Source organism: Canis lupus, chromosome 36 (genome assembly GCF_011100685.1).
Source record: "Canis lupus familiaris isolate Mischka breed German Shepherd chromosome 36, alternate assembly UU_Cfam_GSD_1.0, whole genome shotgun sequence".
NCBI classification, from domain to species: Eukaryota; Metazoa; Chordata; class Mammalia; order Carnivora; family Canidae; genus Canis; species Canis lupus.
In genome coordinates, this window is record NC_049257.1 from 13,856,555 (window position 1) to 13,880,038 (window position 23,484).

The 23,484-nt window shown below is 38.5% G+C and overlaps 1 protein-coding gene and 1 long non-coding RNA gene across 3 annotated transcripts in view; one reads left to right on the forward strand and one right to left on the reverse strand.

Moving 5' to 3' along the window:
• The window catches only part of CERS6 (ceramide synthase 6), a 302,521-nt gene that overhangs the window by 249,485 nt on the left and 29,552 nt on the right, over positions 1-23,484 (forward strand). The window lies entirely within an intron of this gene.
• On the reverse strand, positions 8,221-18,445 carry LOC119867825. Its single transcript, XR_005384666.1, has 3 exons — positions 18,199-18,445; positions 13,129-13,321; positions 8,221-8,973 (listed from the first exon to the last, which is right to left on the reverse strand). It is a non-coding gene; the product is annotated as an uncharacterized LOC119867825 (long non-coding RNA).

Here is a 23,484-nt window from a genome sequence, read left to right on the forward strand (position 1 = left end):
GAGAACCTGAGTTTTAAATAAATAAGCATTATGCTCAAGTACTTTGATTTGCTTACTTCCCTTTGAGGGTAGAATTAAAATTAGATGCACCCCTTCTCCTTCCCTCTAGCTAATGTGTAAAAAAGCTCTTTAGGTTTAGACAGCAATGAGTTGCCTAGAACATAGACTGCAGAATATAGAAATTATGCAATGCTACCAATAAGATAACTCATAGCTATCCCCTCTAATGATGCCTTAAACTAGCTGCTTGGAAAAATCCTTGTAACCCAAATACAAAAGAATTACATTGCAAATGTTGTAGAACTTCTACTATCAAGCAACTATCAAGCAACCCCCCCACACACACCCCGTATGGAGCCAAGTTTTTCGAGAGGCAACTTGTGGAGAGAAATATTTTATTGTTTGTAATACAAGAAATAATTTCTATACCCAATCCCATTGTAGTTGTACATCTAGTGAATGAAATCCTTTTCAGATATGCCTAATAAGTTGCATTAGTGCCTGAACGACCTTTGTTTCCTAGAGTATAATGAGAAATGTTAGCATTTAAAATTATAGTGTGAATAACAATAGCAAATAGTGTTTTAAATATTTCCCTAAATACTGTGAAATTATTTTTAAAAATCCTTTTAGGTTAGAAAATCCTGGAATTGGGAAGGGACTACAGGTCATCAGCTCAAGACTCTTCTACTCCCTGTGCCCAGGATAGGAATTCTGTCAATGTCCCTAGTCTAAGAGTATTGCTTTAGAAGTGGAAGGAGAAATGGTTTCTTAAATGAAACAGAAACCTGGGTCTTTATAACTTACAAGCTGAAGGTTCTTAATCCATTTAGAAACCCCTGAAATTGTATAAAAAGCATGTTTGTGTATGTATTTTTTTCCTGGAGGGGAGGATGTATGGCTTTATCTAATTCTCAAGGAGATCTGTGATTCCCTCCCTTCCTCAAAAAAGTGGCTTCTGGGAACAGACTGAGTGTACCCTGCCACTTTGAATTAAAAACTCTTAAGAATGTGAAGGTCTCTAACATATGGTCTGTAGGCTTTCTCTTCATCAGAAAGCATCTTTAATCCCTTCAATTATTCCTGCCTGTTGTTTGCTCTCCTTTGTTTGTTCCTGAGAATTCCTCTTGTCATGATGTTCTAAATGTGGACTGCCTCGTGCAAAATAAAGAGAACTAAAAACAAGTTTTATTTAGAACTGCATTTTTTTTTAATGGAGCTTGCCATTAGCTGTAAGCATGTAGACATTGTATTGTTGGTGATCTGATAAACGTCTGAGCTCCTACCACACTAGATCTCCTTTGTCCTAAATTTATCTCATGTTTCTGTATTTTTATTTCTATTATGATTTATTTGTATACCAAATTATACAGACTGCATTCATTTATTCCTGTTAGTTTTTACAATGCTGTTTTCAAATACTCTAGCCCAATTAAGGTCTTCTGGACTACATCCAGTGCCATACTCATCCCTCCCATCTTTCTGCTACCTAAGTATATGCCTTTCATGCTTCCTATAACTCACTGAAGAAAAAACTTGACCCAGAGGAACTCCTGGTACACTACTGAAGAATCTCTTTGGGTTGGCCTCAGTCTCTCAACTGCCAGTCTTTATGATTTTTCTGCTTGTTACTGTCTCATCACTGCTCTACCATCATGTCTGCTACTTTTCCACATTTTTTAAAGATATAATCAAATACTTTGTCAAAGGCCTTTTGAAAGTCAAAATTTACTGTGCTGCTTAAGACATCCTCTGGACATGTAGAAGCAGGGTAAAAAAAAAAAAGAATATGAGGTCTATCCTGCATGACTTAATTTTAGGAGGCCCTTATTGGTTTCTGGCTCTTTATTTCTAGGTACTCACCCTCATCCATCTGATTACCTATTTGCAGTAGTGAGCTTATCAGCCTAAAATTTCCAGTCTTAGCCTTTCCATATTGTTTAGGTGTGAACTTTTCCTTCAGTATACCACCATTTTTAAAAATGTATTTAGTGAATACTTATGGGGTACTTACTGTGTCACCAGTAAGGGCTGGGTACTGAGAATTCATTTAGACACAGGGCCTGCCTTGGGGCACTTAGAGTGGAATCCCAACAGGTCCTTTCATTATTCTGGTTCATAATTTGGGGGCAGGGAAAAGGGCTAGAGATTATAAATTTTTTTCTGAACATTTTCTGGAGATAAATAAGATAACTGGATTGTCAGTGTTCAGTAATTTGGTGGAGTGTACTAAGCAGCTTTGTCAGCTAACTAGAGCATTATACTACCTAGAGATTGTGTGTGTGAAACAGTCACTGGCTACCAGAGGGAAGGTACTGGAGGCAGATTGGACTTCACTTCTAACAAGCATTTTATAAACCTCTTTCTCCTTCATTTACTTGTGCTTCAAGTGGAAGATGAAACAAAACCATTCTATGAGCCCTCGACTTTGTTTACTTTTCAGTCCATTTACTTTGGAATCACCAGCTATATCTTCCAGATTCCTCCTGACTATACTTGTGTTCCCACATGAGCCATCAGAATTTGTGTAATTTGTGTGCTTAATAACACTCAGCTTGTTCTTTCTTGTGTCTTCAGTCCATGTATCACCAAGACAGCATCCACCATGATTAGCCTTTTCATAATCATCCACTGCCCAGATTTTTCTTTCGGCCACAATACATCCTTCTAGAGCAGCACTGTCCAACAGAAATATAATTCAAAAATATAATTCACGGTAATTTTAAATTCTCTAGTAGCTACCTTAAAAAAGTAAGAAGACAAGAAGACATCTTTTTGTAAAACATGTTTTATTTAACTAAGTATATCCAAAATAATATCATTTTAACATGTAATCAGTATTAAAAATTACTGATATTTGCATTCTTTTGTTGCACACCAAATCTTTGAAATCAAATTATGTGTTTCATGTTGCTGCATTTACTCAGAAGTCTATGTGTTTTTAGCCTTTATGTTGTGGTTGAACAGTTGGTGTTTTTACCATTTTTGAGGTTAAACCCATCATTGTAAGCTGTTACCATTTTCATTGATCTGCATCTGTCTTTCCTTACCTCCATTTCTGTGTAATCCCTTAAATTCCTAACAATTTCCCATATTTTACAAAGCTGTGGTTTCAACTGGCACATAGTGGATTGTGGCCAGTAGTATCCTTATGCCATGCCTGCATCACAATGCCTGGCCCACAATGGCTACTCAGTTGGGTACATTAGGTACTCTTTCATTCTAAATAGTCACACATCTGTTTTCTTAGTTGAGCTTCTTAAATTATTGTGAAATAAATAGGGGCAATTTCTCCCTTATTACACAGAGAAAACCACTTCATTTAGTCAATGATTGACCCCATCTCTCTGGACTCTGTTCTCCTGACATCAGTTCATTTCAACAATACAATACAATATGATCTTCTTTAAGGATTAGACCATAAAGCTGTTGATGAGATACGTTTTTGGTAGTTGTTATATTTAAAAAAAGAGGAATTTCAAAATGATTGTTTTTATCACTCCGGCCCAGCCAAGACACCATATTGTAAGCATCATCATCCCCCAGCCGTACATTAGATATAGGATAACAAAAAAGGCAAATCTACAAAAATCCTGACTGGGAAGTAGCATGATGCAGTCAGTAGAAAGACTACTTGCTTTGGGTCATAGTTCTCCCCCCTCGCTGTATGTCTAAAGACCAGGTATATAATTTCTCTACATCTATGTCCCTATCAGAAAAATCAGAATAGTAGTAATTGTTCCACCTACTTTACCAGAAAATGTTAAGGATTAAATGAAATGCTGCTTGTAGTGGTGTTGTGTAACGAGAGTACTTTGTAAATATTAAGGATTTTTAAAAATCTATTACTATTAAAAATGGAAATTCCCATTATGGCCAAGTGTCTAGAAATTTTTATTACATTTTATAGCCTCCAACTAGTCTAGATTAAGAAGCCATAATCATAGACAGTTTTGAAATAAAATTATGACCTGCTCTCTCCAGTTATGAGATTCAGAATATCTTGTTTGAATCAATTCTCTTTTCAGTACTCAGTGAGCATACATCAGATATGCACCAGGTTGCATTATTACCTCAAATTCCAAGTGACAATACTGATCACCAGAAGTGACCATTACTGTTCACAGAATCTCACAGAATTTTGTAAAATGCATATAGACATCAGATTAGTTCTTTGCTACAAGTCACAGATTGACAGGTCTTTATCCAGAAATGAATGGGCATACCACAGTTGCCAGAACCTCTCCCTGTGTCCTAATGATGACCTTCCAAATTCCCATTCATGTCCCACCAAATGCTAACCTATTGGCTATGGGAAGTTTAGAGCCAAATATGTATCTTTTGTGGTCTGCTGTTATTCAGACAGAAGCATGTGACATCTGAGAAGGTGGATTTTCTGTGCATGTCTGTCCTGCAAAGTAGAATTATTTGATTTGTACTCTCTGAAAGTTTCTGCAATTAAAAAGAAAAAAATGTTACAAAAGAGCCTAGATCATTCTTTAACCATTTTCCATAATAAGATTTGAAATTCATCCAGATGCATGTGGGAATATCATCATCTTCTCTGATTTATTTTCCAAGACATACATTACCAAAGTACTGTGGCTTATGTGCTTTTCTGAATATCTGAGAAGCTTAGTCTCAGAGTTCACAAATTTGGAGAAGCTGGGTTTTTGCTTTTGTTTTTGTTCTTCTAGACTCCGTTGAAAGATTTCTCTGACATTTTCCTTGGTGCTGGTCTGCTTTAAATATATTTTAAAGATAAAGGATGAAATCTGAAATCTTACAGCTATTAGATACTTTAGTATGTTTTTAATAATATGTGTATTGGCATTAATACCTTCATAAGGTTGAGTAGAGATGGATGGAAATAGTCTGTTTGAAATGTTTTGTTTCTTTTCATGTGAACATAATAATTTTTATATAATTTCAAGATTGAAAGGTTAAGCCAGGAGTCAAAAAAAAAAAAAAAAAAGGCTTATAGGACAAATCAGCTCCATTGCCTGTTTTTATAAATTAAGTTTTTTTGGAGCACAACCTTGATCATCTGTTGCATATTGTGTTTGGCTGCTTTCTACTATAATGGCTCGAGTAGTTGGGGCAGAGTATATAGCCTGTTAATCCTAAAATATTTACCAGCTGTTTCTTCACAGAAGTTTGGCAACTCTTAGACTAGACCATTGCAAATTAGTCTGATGAGTGAAAAAAAAAAAAAAAGAGACAGTTGGGGGAGTGATGGGTTACATGTATTCAGCCTTTGCATGTTCTCTGGAAGTTTTGTCTACCTTAAGCAAAAAACACAGGTATTCTTAATATTATATGTGAGATGGGAAGATTTATGCTCCCAATTAAGTAAGCTTTTTCCTTTTGTGAGTTGAATCAACAACAACAAAATGCATTATCCTAGTAATGCTCTCTGTGCAGAATTAATGTCTTAAGTGTTTATTTCCTCCCTCCCAGTCACTGCAGGGAACCCTTTGCTGGGGGAAGAAGAAAAAAAATATGATTGGGGCATCTGGGTGGTGCAGTGGGTTAAGTATCTAGCTTGGTTTTGGCTCAGGTCGTGATCTCAGGGTCGTGACATTGAGCCCCACTTCAGGCTCTGCGCCCAGCATGGAGTCAGTCTGCTTGAAATTTCTCTCTCCCTCTGCCCCTCCTGCTCATGTTCTCTCTCTAAAATAAATAAATACATCTTTTAAAAAATATATGTTTATTCAAAGTCTCATAAAATTCTGTATGGCCATCTCATTTGTTTTAGAAATATCTGAGTATTATAATAATAAAGTCTAACGCCAGGGCTAGAGATTTGCAAATTCTGTATTTGATCAAGAAGCTCACTTAGTTGAGAGTGATACTTTGTGGAAAATCCTGTTAACAGATGAAGAACCCTGTATCAGCACTTTCCATTCTTTCTCTTTTCTTTAAGATTTTATTTATTCATGAGAGACACAGAGAAAGAGAGGCACAGACACAGGCAGAGGGAGAAAGCAAGCTCCATGCAGGGAACCCAACATGGGACTCGATCCCGGGACTCCAGGATCACAAGCTAGGCCGAAGGCAGCGCTAAACCATTGAGCTACCAGGGCTGCCCTCTTTCCATTCTCTTATTTTATTATAAGGTGCTGCTGTGTGCCAGGCTGCTTCTCTCCTCCAGCACTTTCCCTCAGCTCCCCATTGTGTTCCCTGGATCTCTCCTGCTAACTGGCCACTCTGTGCATGCTATGTCCCTTTCAACAGCTCAGCTGTGGACCACCCATTGCCTATTTCTCAGTGTGGACCAGTACACGCACCATTCCAGAAACCTCCCTGCAGAATCCTGGTGTATAGGGCTCCATGCTACTGTTGGTGAAGGCCATCCTGGCTGTGTCCTTTCATTCTCAGAACTTTGTCCATACCTCTCTGAATGGCCAGATAGAAACAATTCCAAATGTTTTAAAAATTCTGAGAAATAAAGAAGTAGTATTTTAATTACTTAACATTTTTAGTTTTTCTCATTGAAACGTATATATAGTAAAATGTATGTAATGAAGTGCAATAGGCTGTTAACTCTAATTTTACTGCACAGTAGCGTGTGCTAATCAAATAAGGAAATATTGGGGATTATTTCCCAAAGTAGTCTCCAGGGAGTGCTTTGGGCCACCAATGTTCCAATTTAGTCTCCTATCTTGTCACCTGCAGTGCTCTGCCATCATAGCTGGTGGTAAGGATATTAACTGGAAGCAGTACAAGGTTATAAACCATCCGATAATAGTAAAATATTTTTCAGTGACTTTTTCCTAGGATTTTTGACTAATAATAAGTGAACAAAACAAAGAGAATTTGCTGGTTGTCATTAACTAAAATATTTCCATTGACCAAGATTTTAGTCTACCAAATTGTTCCTGTTTTAATCTCTTGGACATGGGTTGTTTTATCTCCTGTCTGCTACGGAAGGGCACCTTGGTAAAGCAGTGTATATTTTAAGTTAGTATTAAAGTGCTGTGTGAACACAGCCCGTTCAGTCAATTCAGGAGCCACCAGGAAGCACTAAAGGAATTTTTCTTTAGGTCCTGGTCTCTTAAATCACCTCTCTTCCCCAGAGAAGAGATTCTCTTAACATTCTACCTTATGTTAAAAGCACAGTTTGCAAAGCCAGCCCTTTATTTAAAAGAGTCAGAACCCTCTCCTTATCCATGACATCTAGAATATCTTCCACAAATAAGCTAGGTGCTTCACAAAATAGGTTAAAGCTGCTGCAACAAAGTACAGAAGAAACAGAGCTTAAATCTCTCCCTCAGTTGTGAATTATTCATGGCACTTGGCCCTCTTTCCTGTTCCTAGCCATATGATTGATTCATTTCACATTGTGTCCACCTCATCCCCTTCAAACATCTAATTAGATGTTGGGGTCCCCTACTCTCAGTAGCCACCATATAACATCTTCCTGAAGCACTGTTCTGATGTTGTTTGGTAACCATCATTTACTTGGCCACCCTTCACTCAAGAGTGAGCTCCAACCGCTGAGACCGTGTCTCATTCTCCTCCTCAGTGCCCAGGGCTGCACTGTATGTGTGCTGTAAGTGTGTTGATTTATCCCCTAACACATCTCTATGATTTATGCTAGGTCTTCATTTGGAACTCACTTTCATAAAGGTGTTCGCCCTAGGCAGGTAGTTTGTTTATGGATTTCAGTATAATAGAGTATCTTCTTTCTCCCCAAATCAAGAAGAAATATTCTGAATGCCAGAATAATGTTTATTTAAATTCCTTCTTCTCTTGAGGCCACATATCCTCCCTAATTCCCCTACCATAATTTGTCCAACCCAACCTGCTCTCTCACAGTAAGAGTTGGGGAAAAGTTCTATTTCAGGCGTAAAATGTAGGCAAATGGATTTGGAGTGGTCCACACTGGACATACTGACTTGTGACTCTTTCTTTTTAACTTGATTTCTATCCATCCTTCAATAGTTAGGGTAAGACGATGAAATTGTTGCCTTATTCTGAAAATAACTGCATGCACAACTAGGATCATTGCATATTTTTATCTTTTGGCCTACTTTTCCTCACACAAAAAGGTGAAATAGGGATCCCTGGGTGGCGCAGCGGTTTGGCGCCTGCCTTTGGCCCAGGGCGTGATCCTGGAGACCCGGGATCGAATCCCACGTCGGGCTCCCAGTGCATGGAGCCTGCTTCTCCCTCTGCCTGTGTCTCTGCCCCCCCCTCTCTCTTTCTCTGTGACTATCATAAATAAATAAAAAATAAAAAAAAGAAGGTGAAATAAAGTGAGTGCTCCATCATATAGAAGTACATCTTTTATATATATATGTACATATAAACTACTTATATCCATAAATACATATGCATCATAAATATTTATAGATATTTATATCTAAGTAAATATATTTATAGATACATATTTTATTTTTATATATATCATATAATGAAATTTTGCTTACTCTTATCAGCATCAAGTAAATATCACAACAGCTGCTTCCATGAGTTTATGGGGCTTCTCTTTTTAGTAACTAGGAAGTGGTGAGACTATTGATTGCTACCTGCTGCAAAAGGAATAAGATTGAATGATATATTTTCTTCATAAATTGCCCCTAATGACTTTGAGATTTCAGATAAGGCAATTCCATTACATTTATATGAAAAGCTAACCATTTCATTAAAACTGTATTTTGCTGGCACTCTCTGTACCTGGAGAGTCTTGTTGCTACAAATCGGTCTAAAATGGGCACACCGTCCTTTCTACCCATGGTCAGGATATGTTTCCCTGGGCTGGATCTCGAGCACCTTGAAAATAGCCAGAAGATTTCCAAAGCACTTGAGAATGGATTCAGACTATGTTCCTTTAAGCAGAGTGGGAAGAGAGCTTAGTTTTCCTTCTTCAAATTAACACCATGTCCCTGTTCTCATGAGCAGTGATGACTGGCTCCTTCTTGTTTCTACATCTGAGAACTTCTTGGCAGTAAAAAACGGTGTACTTTCCTATCAGAAAAGGAAGAAAAATGTTTGATGTTAAGGTACACTAGTTACCAGAGTTATGATATAACCAAATGAATATATTGTAGTAGAAGAACAAAACATGAAGTTATTTGTTCTAAAGGTATAAGCAGCTGAGCTCCAGCAGCGCAGAAAGACAAAGCACATTTATATTGAATTATTTCAGTAAAAAATAAAGCCTCTGATGATTATGAAAACAGCTTTAAAGTAAATTAAAACATGGTGATGGTTAGAGGGGGAGGTGAAGGGTGATAGGGGCCTCACCCAAGAATCTAAACGGAAACAAGCACATGTAATGGTCACCTTTGTCTCGTGCCTATTGTAGTTTATCCTCAGGAAAGTTTCTCAGGTTTTCTTCCGAACTGATCAGAAAAAAAATCAGATTGTATTTTATTTATTTAACCTATGTTGTTCAGAAGAAAGAAATTCACAATATCAAGTACTACAAGGGAGATCAAGGCAAATGAGAAAGAAGTCACATGAATTGTGTGTGTGCTCTTCATCTGTGAAATGAGAGACTTGGAATAAATACCAATGATATCTTCCAGCTCTAAAATTTCTTTTTATTTTTATTAGTATCTTAAAATTCCTTGATTCTGTGATTTCACAATTACAAGTGAGTAGGTGATTTTCCAGTGAGAAATTTTCATAGAGTGATCTGTGCAAGGAATTCTAAGGGGGTGGGAGATAACAAGTGGGTGGTGGGCAAGAAGAGATAGTAGACACAGACAATTTGTTTTAAAAGTTTGCAGTGTATAGAAAGATGATCATTAGATTGAATACAGTATCACATGAAGATTTTTATAGAATACTGGACATCTGTGCTTCCTTTTAGAAACAGAAAAGGGAGGACTTGTAGGTGTTTGTGAAGTACCCATGAATTAAAGGAGAGACTCGTGCTTTTCCGAGAGCTAAAGGAAGGGAGGCAAGCATCCATCGTTGGTTCTAATTAGGTGACTTCTGTGACTCCTTGTATCAGTGTAAAGGAAGAGATTGAGGAAACTGATGATGAAGAAAGAACAGGAGAAACTGAGCAAGCAGGGTCTCAGGGATTAACAGCCAGGTGGAAGGACAGCCTTCTGAAAGTAGGAAGTTTATCCTTCTGAAGTATGAGGCACAGAGAAAAGAGAGTGCAAGACTGGGATGGAGGGGTGTGTGCACATGACAAAGACATACATCTGATGTCTGATACAGTTTCTTCTTCACGAGAAAACAGTGGTCATACTTGATCATAACATGAGGATTTCATTGGGATTTGGGTGAGAGGTCCTGGGGAATGAGAACAGAACGATTATAGGACGTCATGCCCTTTGAGTCAGTGGTCAATGAACTGCAGTCATTTCCCAGGGACCTTGATCATTTAATATCAGTGACCCAGTTCTTTGTATTGTGTAGTGACTGCCCAGATTGGTATATGACTTTCCTGAATGGGTGGTAGCAAAATTCTCGTGGTATCTTTGGGACCCCAAACCAGTAACCATAACTATTTTCTGTTATATAAGACTTCAGAGAAAACTGAAAGCCAGAAAAGTTAAGTAACTTGCCCAGGGCCACAGTGTGTTCATCATGGGCAGGAATAGAAATACATCTTCTGTTTTCTCTCCTAGTGTTCTCTGCTTTAATTCATTTTATATGGAGGATTAATAGGCAGTGTGGTCTGAAGAATAAAGCCATGGAGTAGGCTAACTTTTGCTTTAGCCTTGGCTCTGCCACTGAGCTTGGGATGACTCAGTATCTCTAGGCCTCAGATGACTTATAAAGACTTTCCAACTTAGGGGTGCCAGGGTGGCTTAGTCGGTTAAGTGTCTTCCTTCAGTTCAGGTCATGATCCCAGGGTCCTGGTATAGAGCCCCAAGTCAGGCTCCCTGCTTATTAGAGAGTCTGCTTCTCCCTCTCCCTCTCCCCCCCCACCCCACTCAGGCTCTTGCTCTCGCTCTCTCTCACTCTCTCTCTCTCAAATAAATAAAATCTTAAAAAAAAAAGATTTTCCAGCTAAAACTTAGGTCTGAAAGAATGTACAGCAGCTTCAAGGATCAATCGAAGTGAAGTACCAAAAATTCTGACTCCCTGGGATCTTACTAACTGGCTTCTAGCAGTTAGGGGGTTATAAAAGAAAGAAAAGTTCATTCTAACAAGGAAGCACTTAGTAATGAATTGACCAATTAAAAAATTAGTGCCCTTCTCAAATATTCCTGTCTATACCATTACTGCCTTCCTCACCAAACTAGTGCCAAAGCAAAGCAAGTCAGTTGCCAAGTGAAACTATACTCAATATACAATATGCAAGATTTCATGAAGTCAATGAAAGTGATGTCAGAGCTCTGCTGAAAACAAACCAAAACCATTGCTAAAGAAGGAGTTGGCAAGACCATTTGACAATTGGAAAAGGGAAAATCAGCAGGGATGGTAACATGATAGGTACTTCAAAAAGGAAAGATACAAACTTCAAAGGGATGTGAGGGACCTTTGGGGAAATGCTGAAGCCCTCAAATAATTGTGCATTTTCTGTAAAATGGTCATAGTCTACTACAACTTAGTTTTGGAGAAAATTACACAACCCTCCTAATCAACACTTCATTCATTTTTAGTTCTAAGAATTAGAACATAGTCGCAATTATAACCTAAGTTTGATTAAATGGAAAATAAAATAGATTCATTTTCATGAATTTTATTTCATTTCTCAAAATAAAATCTTGATTGACCTATTTTTCTATGAAATTTACATTCCATTTTAAGTGGATTCCCTGTAATTTTTTTCCTTTCTAAAGTTTTTATATAAATTCCAGTTAATTAACATATAGTGTAATATTAGTTTCAGTAGTAGACTTTCGTGATTCATCACTTACATACAAGACCCAGCACTCATCACAAGTGACCTCCTTAATCCCCATCATCCATTTAACTCCTCTCCCCATCTCCCTCCCCTCCAGCAACCTTCAGTTTGTTCTCTATAATTAAGAGTATGTTTTATGGTTTGCCTATCTCTTTTTTTTTTTTTTTTTTTTTGCCCCATGTTCATCTGTTTCGCTTCTTAAATTCCACATATGAATGAAATCATATGGTATTTGCCTCTCCCTGGCTGATTTATTTCACTCAGCATAATACCGTCTAGCTCCATCCACATCATTGCAAATAGCAAGATTTCATTCTTTCTGATGGCTAAGTAATATTCCTGAGTGTGTGTGTGTGTATCACTTTTTTATCTATTCATCAGCTGATGGACATCTGGGCTCTTTATTTCATGTGTCTATTGTGACAATGCTGCTATAAACATCAGGGTGCATGTGTCCCTTTGAATCAATATTTTTTATCCTTTGGGTAAATACCTAGTAGTACATTTGCCAAATCATAAGGTAGTTCTATTTTCAACTTTTTGAGGAACCTCCATACTATTTTCCAGAGTGGCTGCACCAGTTCATATTCCCACCCACAGTGTAAGAGGGTTCCCACCTTCTCTACATCCTCACCAACGTCTGTTGTTTCCTGTGTTGTTCATTTTAGCCATTCTGACAGATGTGAGGTGGTATTTGGTTTTGATTTGTATTTTCCTGATGATGAATGACATTGGGCATCTTTTCATGTGTCTGTTGGCCATCTGGATGTCCTCTTTGGAAAAATGTCTATTCATGTCTTCTGCCCATTTCTTAACTGGATTATTTAGGTGTTGAGTTTGATGAGTCCTTTATAGATTTTGAATACTAACCTTTGTCCGAAATGTCATTTGCAAATATCTTTTCCCATTACAAAGGTTGCATCTTAGTTTTGTTGATTGTTGGTTGGATTCACTTTAAATGGCCCTTTCTTATTGGCAATGTGCCTTCAAATAGGAGGACTTCCTGTACTCAGAATGTAGAGTAGGTATAGTGTTCTCTGACTTTCTAAATCCTGTCTGTATAACCTGGGAATAGAATAAAGCAAGCAAAGGAGTAGGGTGGAACAGGTGGGGATTGTTACAGCATCAATGGCCAGCCTCCAGCCAAGGGGTAAAAGGAGTTAAGTTGACATGATTGGCCATGAGATTCAACCTGTGGAGAAAGTTCAGCGATTCTCAGGATGGACCAAGTAAAAGGAAGAATCCAGTATTGGGAGGCTTTGTATTTTCATCGTGGTGTTGATTTTTGTTTTCATTTTTGAGTTTACCTTGTGTTTTCACATTATTTATCACAGAAGGAAACAGAGATCCTTCCATCTTCCTCCTATTGGGAAGGGTTTAAGCGACTCCATTCTTTCCTCAGCAGGCAGACAAGTGCTTGGGTTGGGGAAATACTTTAAAGTAGAATATTTTACCCCAGTGCAAGAGATGCATGCTTTCCTATCCATGGAGGCAGAACAACTGAAAAACATAATTTGAAAGTAAACAATTGGTTCAAATTAGTGAGTTTGCATTGATTCACTTTTCTGTGAGAGCTTTTTCCTTTAATCAGTTTAATCCCCTAAATCTCATGGGGAAGTGGCAGTTAATATCTTTCAAGGCAGCCCATCTTGCTGTTCAGATGAAAGTCTTTTTCTAACCAATTTCTACATTGCCTGACAGAGAATAAAGCTAATCCTCTTTGGGAATTCTTACTAGCCATGTGAGAATTAATTCTAAGGGTTCTAGGAGATGGTTATGGTTACTGGCTTGGAACACCAGAGGGATTTTGCTACTGCCCATGGAGAACGGATATAGCAGTTTGGGCAATCACGAAACAGTATACAAACTGAGTTGTTAATGTTGATGGTCAAGGTTGTCAAGAAGAGTTTGCAGCTCATTGGGCATTGGCTCAAAGTGCAGTATCGAAGTTTTCCCTCTTCCAAATTTTGGTAGCAGCATCGAAATGATGTGTGTCAGTTGGGTCCCCTGAGAAGCAGTTACTGAGATGGAGTTAGGAGCACTAGAGGCTAATTAGGTGGTTACACCTGTCAAAGATAAAGAGAAGGTAGCATCAGTGGGGCCGACGGAACTTCCAACAGTGATAGAGACCTGACAGCCTCGGCCAGCCCAATGGAGAGCTCCAGGACACTGATTGCATGTGAGAGGAGCCCTGGGTGGGAAAGAAAGGGGCCCCTGATGCCCCTGCATCTTCGGTCATTGGCTGAGAGAGAGGCCCCAGGCCTCAGCTCAGTGGCAGATTCTGAAGGCCCTGCTGCCGGAGCCAGCTAACCGCCCTCCTCATGGCTGATAGGTCATTTAGGAACAAAAGACCCATGCACGTCAAAATGGCAGCACTTGGCCGTCCATCATTTATACATTTCAGTCGTCAAAAGGGTTCATCAGATTGTATTTTGGGAACGCACATTGCTTTGCTTTCTTACAGACTTAATTTTATTCTGAAGAACACTGATGGGAAGGAGCCCATTCTTTATCAGACAGTTTGGTTTAAAAAGTTGCTTAGCAGTAGGATAAAGCAAAACAAAGAAGCAATTAGCTTTATATTTAGTGATCTATCTATATGCATTTGGAGCACATTTCTGGAATAATTCAAAAGGGCCAATCCATTTTATGCCTCCTGCTGCTAAATGAATGTGGGAGTCAAGCTGCTATTTTCACAGTGTAAGACATTTATTGTTGATAAAAAAAAAAAAAAATCTCCCACTTTTATACATAATCAGTATCCTAGCAAATGACGCTATAGAATTTCAGCTCCTTAAGTATAAAGCACAAAAATCTTCAAAAAAAAAAAAAATTAGGCCTTATGATTTAAAAATCAGCCAACCATGGATCAAAGCAGTAAGCACATTCATTGTGCCCAAACCAACCAGTTCTTTACTGAGTATGTGTTCTCTCGGTTGGCAGGACTGATCCTTACATTTCACGCCTCCTCATTGGAACAGTGCAGCACTTTGATTATTCAGTCAATACAGGACTATTCAGCTCTGTGCCTGGCTCATTCACAGCTCTCTGTGTTAATGCAACTTAATGTTATCTGACGCCTTTGACAAATTTCTCCCCTACTCCTGCAAAAAAAGTATATAAAATCAGTAGCTAACTCAGTTGGGGGGATCATAGACTTAGGCCTATAAATTAGTATATACCTACCTAAGTCGTTTCTGTTTCCTAAAAGTTTATACAAAGATGGTCTGCTCCTTAGGTGTGTGGGGGAAAAGGGGAAATGACACCCTAATTTGTTTCTTCTATTTAGATCAAATGTGAACATATGTATAATCAGACTGATTCAGGGCTCTAAGAGTTTGATCCTTGGACTAAAATGGTTTCTGGGCACAGAGTATGAAATACTAATGACACCTTGTCACCAATTGCACTTAAGAAATGTTTTTTCCAGGGATCCCTGGGTGGCGCAGCGGTTTGGCGCCTGCCTTTGGCCCAGGGCACGATCCTGGAGACCCGGGATCAAATCCCACGTCGGGCTCCCGGTGCATGGAGCCTGCTTCTCCCTCTGCCTGTGTCTCTGCCTCTCTCTCTCTCTCTGTGTGACTATCATAAATAAATAAAAAAATTAAAAAAAAAAAAAAGAAAAGAAATGTTTTTTCCAGACTGACAGAGCTCAGAAGGAAAGGAAGGGAGGCTTAGGAAGAAGCCTAAATAAATTGATTTCCTGTAGATAGCCTACCATCATCCAGTATTTCATAAAACACAGTAAGAATTTGTTCACTATCTATAAGATGCCTGAGATAGTGCCAGGGGACTGCTGAGGATATAGACTAGGTTCATGGACATATCCCTTCCTTCCTCCCACATGGATGCCAGGCCATTTGTCATAAAAAGTAGAAAACACTTAGAACACCTAAGCTGATATCTTGAACTGACATATAAACTGAAGGTAGGCATTTATACCATGACTTAGGTGCTTTTCCAACTCACTTATTCTCAAAAACTAAATGGAGAAAATTTAAAAATGGAGAGGTGGATGTATGTTAAAATTCTGAGATCTTTTTTTTTCCCCCTATTGCTTTCTGAAAATAAACCTGGAAGTAGATATTTAAAAACTTTCATCAGAACCATTTTAGACATTCACTCACGGGTTTTAGATCAGGGTATTCATAAGTCATCCACATTTGTTGTGGAAGACTGTCCTATTCATGATGGGGTGTTCAGCAGCATCCTTGGCCTCTGTTCACTAGATGCCAGTAGCACGTGTACACTGCACGCGCACACACACACACACAGAGTTATGACAACCAAAAATTTCTCTAGATGTTGCCAAATAACCAAATATCTCTTGGGAGGAAAATCAGCACCAGTTGAGAACCACTGAATTAAGTGGTTGTTTAGAGGGTGAAGACCTAGAAACAATGCTGTTTTATAAAACATCATGAGATTTTATCATCTTTAAAATGCCATCATTCCAATTTTTAGTGATTTTCCTAGCAGAAAATGGCTTTACAATATATAGACTACAGAAAATTATAACCTCCACTATACATGCCTAGGGTATGTCAAGCATGATTACATTTTCTTGTATATCCCTTTAATTTTAATTATAGTAAATGACAAAGGCTTACAGATAACTTAAACTTGAGAATTTTTCTCTTTACAACTGAGGAAAGGCAAAGTTCAGATTAGCTATAGAATCTCATGCTTTTAGCTGCTTTCAAGTTTCCTAAACCTTGACTATTAACAAATTATGATTTGTACCAGAACCACATACTATTATTACTTGCTTATTTTTTTAATAGACTCATTTCTTTTTACGTTCAGTTTACTTTGAAAGAGTTATTACATATCTTAAGGTACCTCAGTAGATGTCAGTTAAGCCTCCAACTCTGTTTCAGCTCAGATCAGGATCTCAGAGTCATGAGATGGAACCCCAAGTCAGGCTCCACACTCAGCAGGGAGTCTGCTTGAGATTCTCTCCCTCTCCTGCCCCTCTCTTGGGCTCTTGCACTCACTTTTAAATAAATAAATAAATCTTTAAAAAAAATCATTGTATCTTGTATCACTACTGAAATGTTTTTAAAAAGGATTAATAACATCAATGTTTTTGTGAAATACATGTTCACATAAATACATAACTAATAAATACTCATCTCACACTAAAATCATCTTCATACCATACTTTAAACCAGAGAACTAGTCAAGCGCCTATATTCTATTAATATTTTATGTGGGGCTAGAAGAAAGGTCAAATAATGCTGTAACACTTCATTCAAAGCTTTTTCTACAGCATTTCTCAAGAATCTAGTACATTACAGCATAGGTGCTATACAAGAGCAAAAGAGAAAAAGAAATATTGTTCTTTATGTACATGGAATTTGTCAACCAGGATGGTAGGATTTAGGAAGGAAGGGAAATTAGCACTTACTGAGCACCTGTTGTCTGCATTGTGCTAAACACACTATACTTGATTCTCACAACAGCGGTTCTGTTTATCCATTTGACATTTACTGAGCACACACTGTACCAAGTATTATGTTAGTGTTTAAAAAAGAAGACACACTTCTTACCCTTAAAGTATGATTTCATTATAAACCCTTACAATAGGATTATAATATGATGGACAATTTATATCCATGCGATTAATATGAAGACAGGATCTACAGGATGTCATCAAAAACTAAGGAACATGTGATGGCCTGGGGTGAAGGGGAGTCCAGGGGTAGCATTTAGATACAAAATATCTTAGGTCTCCAAAGAGTTTTCCTGCTTTCCTGAGGCTCAGAGAAGTAACTAACTTGCTGAAGGTCAGGAGAGCACAAATGCAAACCTGAAGCCTGTGCCCTTTTGGTTACACAGGGATCGTGATTATCTAGCTCCAGGAAGATGTGTGTGTGCTCTACCACTTAGCCTTAACCACAGATAGCAGACACTGCCAATCTGTCAAGGCCTCATTTCCCTTTGGGCCAAATCCAGGCCCAAGAATCCTTCTCATTCCCAGTGCTCTAAGAAACCAGTACTTAGGTCCATTCTCTTACTTTTCTAATGGGAAACTCAGTCCTAGATAAAGTTACATTGCCTGAAGTCTCTCAGAGTCCAAGCCACAACTCTGATGGTCTTATTTTTTTTTAAAGATTTTGTTTATTTATTCATGAGAGACACAGAGAGAGAGAGGCAGAGACATAGGAAGAGGGAGAAGCAGGCTCCCCACAGGGAGCCAAATGCAGAACTCGATCCCAGGACCTCAGGATCACAACCTGAGCCAAAGGCAGATGCTCAACCTCTGAGCCACTCAGATGCCCCCTCTGATAGTCTTCTTACTAACTGTTCTTTCTACCAAACTGCACTGCTTCCCAGGAAAAGATAACACAAACACATAGCCATTTCTTACTTACCTGCCCCTCTCCCCTAAGTGAAGAGACACTCTTCTTTTCCCCATGGAGGCATGCCCATGACATCCAGAGAGCTTGCAGTACACCTACTCCTCCAGCAAATGCCTGCAAACTTCTTCCAGTGGAAGAGTCATGTGCTTCCCAAGAGTCCAGTAGTTGTCCGCAGACCTCTTTGTGCCAGTTATATAATGTGTGATTTTACTACTCAGTATAATAAAATATTAACTATTAAGTGCAAAACCAAAATGGCTTCTTCTGGAACTATAAAAATCAAGTTAAATGCATTGTAAAAACAAAGAAGCAAGTATCTAAAAATTGCCATTGAATTATGTATAGGTGGCACACAGTCAAAGACTGAGAGGCAGATCATAAAAATCCAGAACGCTTCTGCACCCTGCTTGTTCCCAAGGTGGCTTTAAGTTTTCCATTTTAAATGTATTTATTTATTTGAGAGAGAGAACACAAGCAGGAGGGGCCGAAGGAGTGGGAAAATCTCAAGCAGACTCCCCACTGAGCATAGAGCCCCACGTGGGGCCCAATCTCATGACCCTGAGGTCATGACCTGAGCCCAGATCAAGAATTAGATGCTTAACCAACTGAGCCAGACAGGCACCCCTCTAGTTTTCCCTTGTAAAGTGGAAATTATAGACTTTGCATTTCAAAAACAGTGAATGTAAGAAAGGTCCACCAGTGAGCCCACATTCAAAAGGAAAACCCTTGGCCCTATATTAAAAAAATTGGTGAGTGACAGCACACACACACACACACACACACCTCTCTCTCTATATATATATATATAATATATATATACACACATTATATATATATATATATATATACACACACACACCTTTAAGGTACATATGTATCATTTTAACTATTGTCCTCTTTAAGCTACTTTTTTAATTACTAAAAATATTACTCCCAATTGAATCAGATAATAATGACAGAGCAGTGTGTATAAATGTATGAGTGTATGCATACATGCGTACAATGTGTTATTGAACTCGCATCAGCCAAGGGTCTTGGAAAGTTCTTTCCCAAAGTTCTAGAGGCTGTTTAAAAAAAAAAAAGACTTAAATGAGGTAACAGGGAAATAATATTGGACTGGTAATTAAGAATCCTATTCAAGTTTTCATTTGGAGATTTACTTAGTGAGTTTGAAATCACCACCCTTCTCCCTACTTTTGCTATACGGTGCACCATAAGTGAGGATAACAAAGCTTTCCTTGGCAAGAGTTTTGGTGTGTATCAAATGGGAATGCATGTAAAAGGGCCTCAACATGTTTAAAGTGCTGTATAGCACTGTTTCTAGCTTATTTGAAAATGGTGGTTCATATGTAGATGAAGGCATTATCAGACAGCCGGCTTTAGATGAGGGTACTGAGGCAGAGGAGGATTCTTTTAGGGAATAAGGCTCAAGTCAAGAAAAAGACTCTGTGAAGCAGAACAGAAAAAATTACAAGCTGCAGCATTTAGTCTGTTAGAGATGAGGATTAGCTCCTGATAGCTAGCATTTTCCTTTGAAGCTTTCCTATTAAAATGGTGTAGAGACCACTCTGGTGTGCAGGTGGCAGCCCGATGGCCATGCCACTAGCGCCTGACCCACCCATGAGCTCCTTTACTCCTGCCTTGCCTTACCCACAGAAGCCATCATTATCCTGTTACCTTGCCTGTAGTCCTTGGGGATAAATGTCTGGGTCTGACGCTGTGCTTGGGCGAATTCATCTAGAATTTGTGCTAAGGGGGTTATTGGTGGCTGCACCACTGCTTTCTCTCTACCACTGTTTTCCTGTTCCCTGTGAAGAGCTATTGCTTCCTGTCTGGCTACCTTGACCTCTTTTTGACCTGATAGCATGCCAGCCTCTTAAGAGCCATGAGCAATTGTGACAGAGACCAGACTGAGTAATGGGGTGACAGCATCTTCCATTAGAGCTGTACTCACTATGAATGCTTCTGTAATCCATAAGAGAGCCCGAGGAAAAACACAATGAAAACCTTTCAAGACTGATTCAATTAAGAGCCTCCCAGGAGAGACTGAGCACCAACAATGGAAAATTCAATATTGAGCTCATAGAAAGACACTTCATCTCATAAATGTCCTTTTTTCTCTATGTATAAGGGGAAAAAACCTGCAGTAACCTTTAGAAAAATGTGGCATTTGGTTTTTGAAAAAGATCTACCTCTTACAGATTCTTTAATACCAATATTCATAGGAAAATCATTAGGGGAGATGTGAGATTATAAAGTGAATGGTCACAGTGTCTAAAGCCAATTGTTTGGATGTGTGGTAGAAATTCAGCATGAAATTATCTTTGCCTGTAACCCTAGGTAAGGTTCAAAAAGAAGAGCGTTAGTATGGGTGCCAGTAACTCTGTTCTTTACCTTGCATGTGAATAATAAAGGAATATAATGTGCATGTGAATAATAAAGGAATATAATGTGCAAACCTTTTTCCAAAACCAAATTCAGTATTAAGCAGCATTCAGAAAACAAGCTTTTTTTCTTTGCCCCAGAAGTAGATCATAATAGTTTATCAGCATGTGTATGGTTTATAAAGGGCTTTTAAGCTGTTTATAGGAAAATATTCAGTAAGATCCATTTTTGCAGCAGGAGCAAAGTAGACTCAACAGGTGAATGTGAATTATAGCTGATGTCTTTAGGTGTGATAATGGCATCGGGGTTAGTTTTTTTTTTTTTTTTTTAAGAGTTAGAAATATTTATAGACTAAATAATACCATGTCTGAGATTAGTTTCAAAATAAGGCAGGGTAGGTGGAGGGAGGGAGAGAGATGAAAACACACTGACCATGAATTGGTCATTGATGTAGCTGCTGATAAGTGTGTGTAGGTGGTGGGATCTTTATACTATTGTATTTTCCCTTGTGTATATATTTGACATTTTCTGTAATAAAAATTAAAAACCGAAATATGAAATTTAGTTCTGGTTTGTAGACAGGATGAGAGACGCAGATTATGAATTGTTTGACTTAAGGAAGTTGAGTTGGAAGTCAAATGACTTGTGTCAAGTCCTCTGTGCAGTGGGCTCGTTATGGCTGACCAACAAGCAGAAGCTCAGTGAATCAGCTTTACTCTGAGATGCCGTATTGACAGATGGTGTGAAAATTTTAAATGGCAGATGGTGGTGATTATTAAACAATAAACAATGGCAGTTCATCAGGAACCAAAGAGAAAATAGCTACTTTTTGTTCTTGGCAGTGCATCTAAATTGTCCTTTGTTATGTAACTGGTATTTTTAACACCTTGACAGGTGTGCTCTGCTAAGACTGGGGAAGTTTAGAAGCAGACTAAGTTTTAAGGTTAACTATCATTCCTCAGAAGGGAACTTGAATATATTAAATTAAACAAACTCTCCATTGAGGGATGGACTTTGAAATAAGCATAGAACAGAACATTTTAACTTAGAATTTGCATCTCAGATGCTTTAATAGGTTATGGGTCAAGGAAAATTTCATAAGGTTCTGTTTCTAGCCAAGCATAAATTATCAAAAACTTACCCAGGCTCAGGGATAGCCACCAGGGATATAAAAATGCATGCAATACCCCTGCCACAAGGAGCATGTGCTCAGTTCTGGTATTGGACAACTCGCTGAAACCCACAGTGGAGAAAAGAAAAAGAAAAAAAGCGAGAGAAAGATTAGTCTTGTTTTCAGGATTTATGCATATTTGGTGCCTAATGAGGGGAAATCCCATGGACTTTAAATCACCTGCACATTGTCTAAGCCACGCAAAGTTGGTTCACAACAGGTAAAAATAAGTATTGATCAAGCACAGTTTGAAGAAGAAATGGGAAGGAATTGACCTTTACATTCTTAACTTCTCCTAGATAGCTTGCAATTTCTACATGATACATAGTACCTTCAGAATTAGAAAATATTAAAGCCATTCTAATTATGGAAAAACTCTATTTATCCTACAAATACTTGCAAACTTCCTATTTGCCAAACACTCTGCTAGGCAATTGAGACTAGTAAGGAAAGGGCAAATATTTCAGTCCCTACCCATATAAAACGTTCATTTTTTTTTTTAAGATTTTACTTATTCATGTGAGAGAGAGAGCATGTACAAGATGGGCGGGGGTGGGGGGGCAGGCAGAGGGAGAGAGAGAAGCAGATTCCCCACTAAGCAGGGACCCAATTCAGGGCTCAATCCTAGGACCCAGGATCATGCCTGAGCCAATGGTAGATGCTTAACCTATTGAGTAACCCAGGCACCCCCTTATGAAGCTTTTTAACCCAGAAAGGCAGACATCAGTCACACCATTACATTGGGATTATGAAAATATATGGGTTGCAGTGAGGATGTAACATATTCTGAGAGCATATTCTGAGAGTAACAGAACAAATCCCCAAAGAATGAATCTGAAGCTACCATCTGAAGAATGAGTCAGAGTCAGCTTGACCACTGGGGGTTTGTGCACCTTCTTGGGAATTAAAGGGTCTCAAAATTGTTCACAGAATAGTCTACATTTTTTAAGTATAAATAATATGGATCATCCGGTTGACCACTTTCTGACCAAATAGTGCCATATGATTTCATTGCTTACATTGTCTTTTTGTTTGTGGTCATCTGGCAACAGGGTCTGACTGGAGGACTAGTTAGAAGCTTGTCACGGCAACTGGTGAGGGAGGAGTTGGTGATGGTAGTTTCAAATAGAATAGTAGCAGCAGTAGTAGTAGCCAGAAGTAAGTGGGCTACAGTGGAATTTAGGAGATAGAGCATGTACGCACACTGGTTATTAAGGGATGGTTAAAGGAAATAGGAGTATAACAAAAGAATGATATCACAGTTCTGACTTTTAGGTCACCCAGTGAGGCCTAAAGCCATTAGCTGAAGGTAAGGAGTTGGTGGTTAGCAGGATGGACTCTTGTTAAACCTGGTGTGTGTTCAAATCCTGGCTCTCTCTGTCTGTATGACCAGCTGACTAACCTACTCACTGTAACCTCTTCTGCAAGAATTGGAAATAAAAACAATTTTATGACTCTGCAGTTATGATGGTTATTAATAGGCATAGTGGTGGTAATGGTGTCATTTACGATAGGAATAGGTTTGAGGGGGAAAATACGAATTTGGTTTTGGAAGTGCCTCATAAATATCCAAGAGGAGGTGCCAAGTTGGCAATTGTATGTATGGGTAGGAGCACTTCAAAACCAAATGAAACAAACTTAGCTGGAAAACCAAAGTGGAGAATCATAAGCATGATTTTGACCGTGTGCTCATTTGTTTCATTAGAGTAAGGTGGTAATGAAACCGAAGTCTACATAGAAAT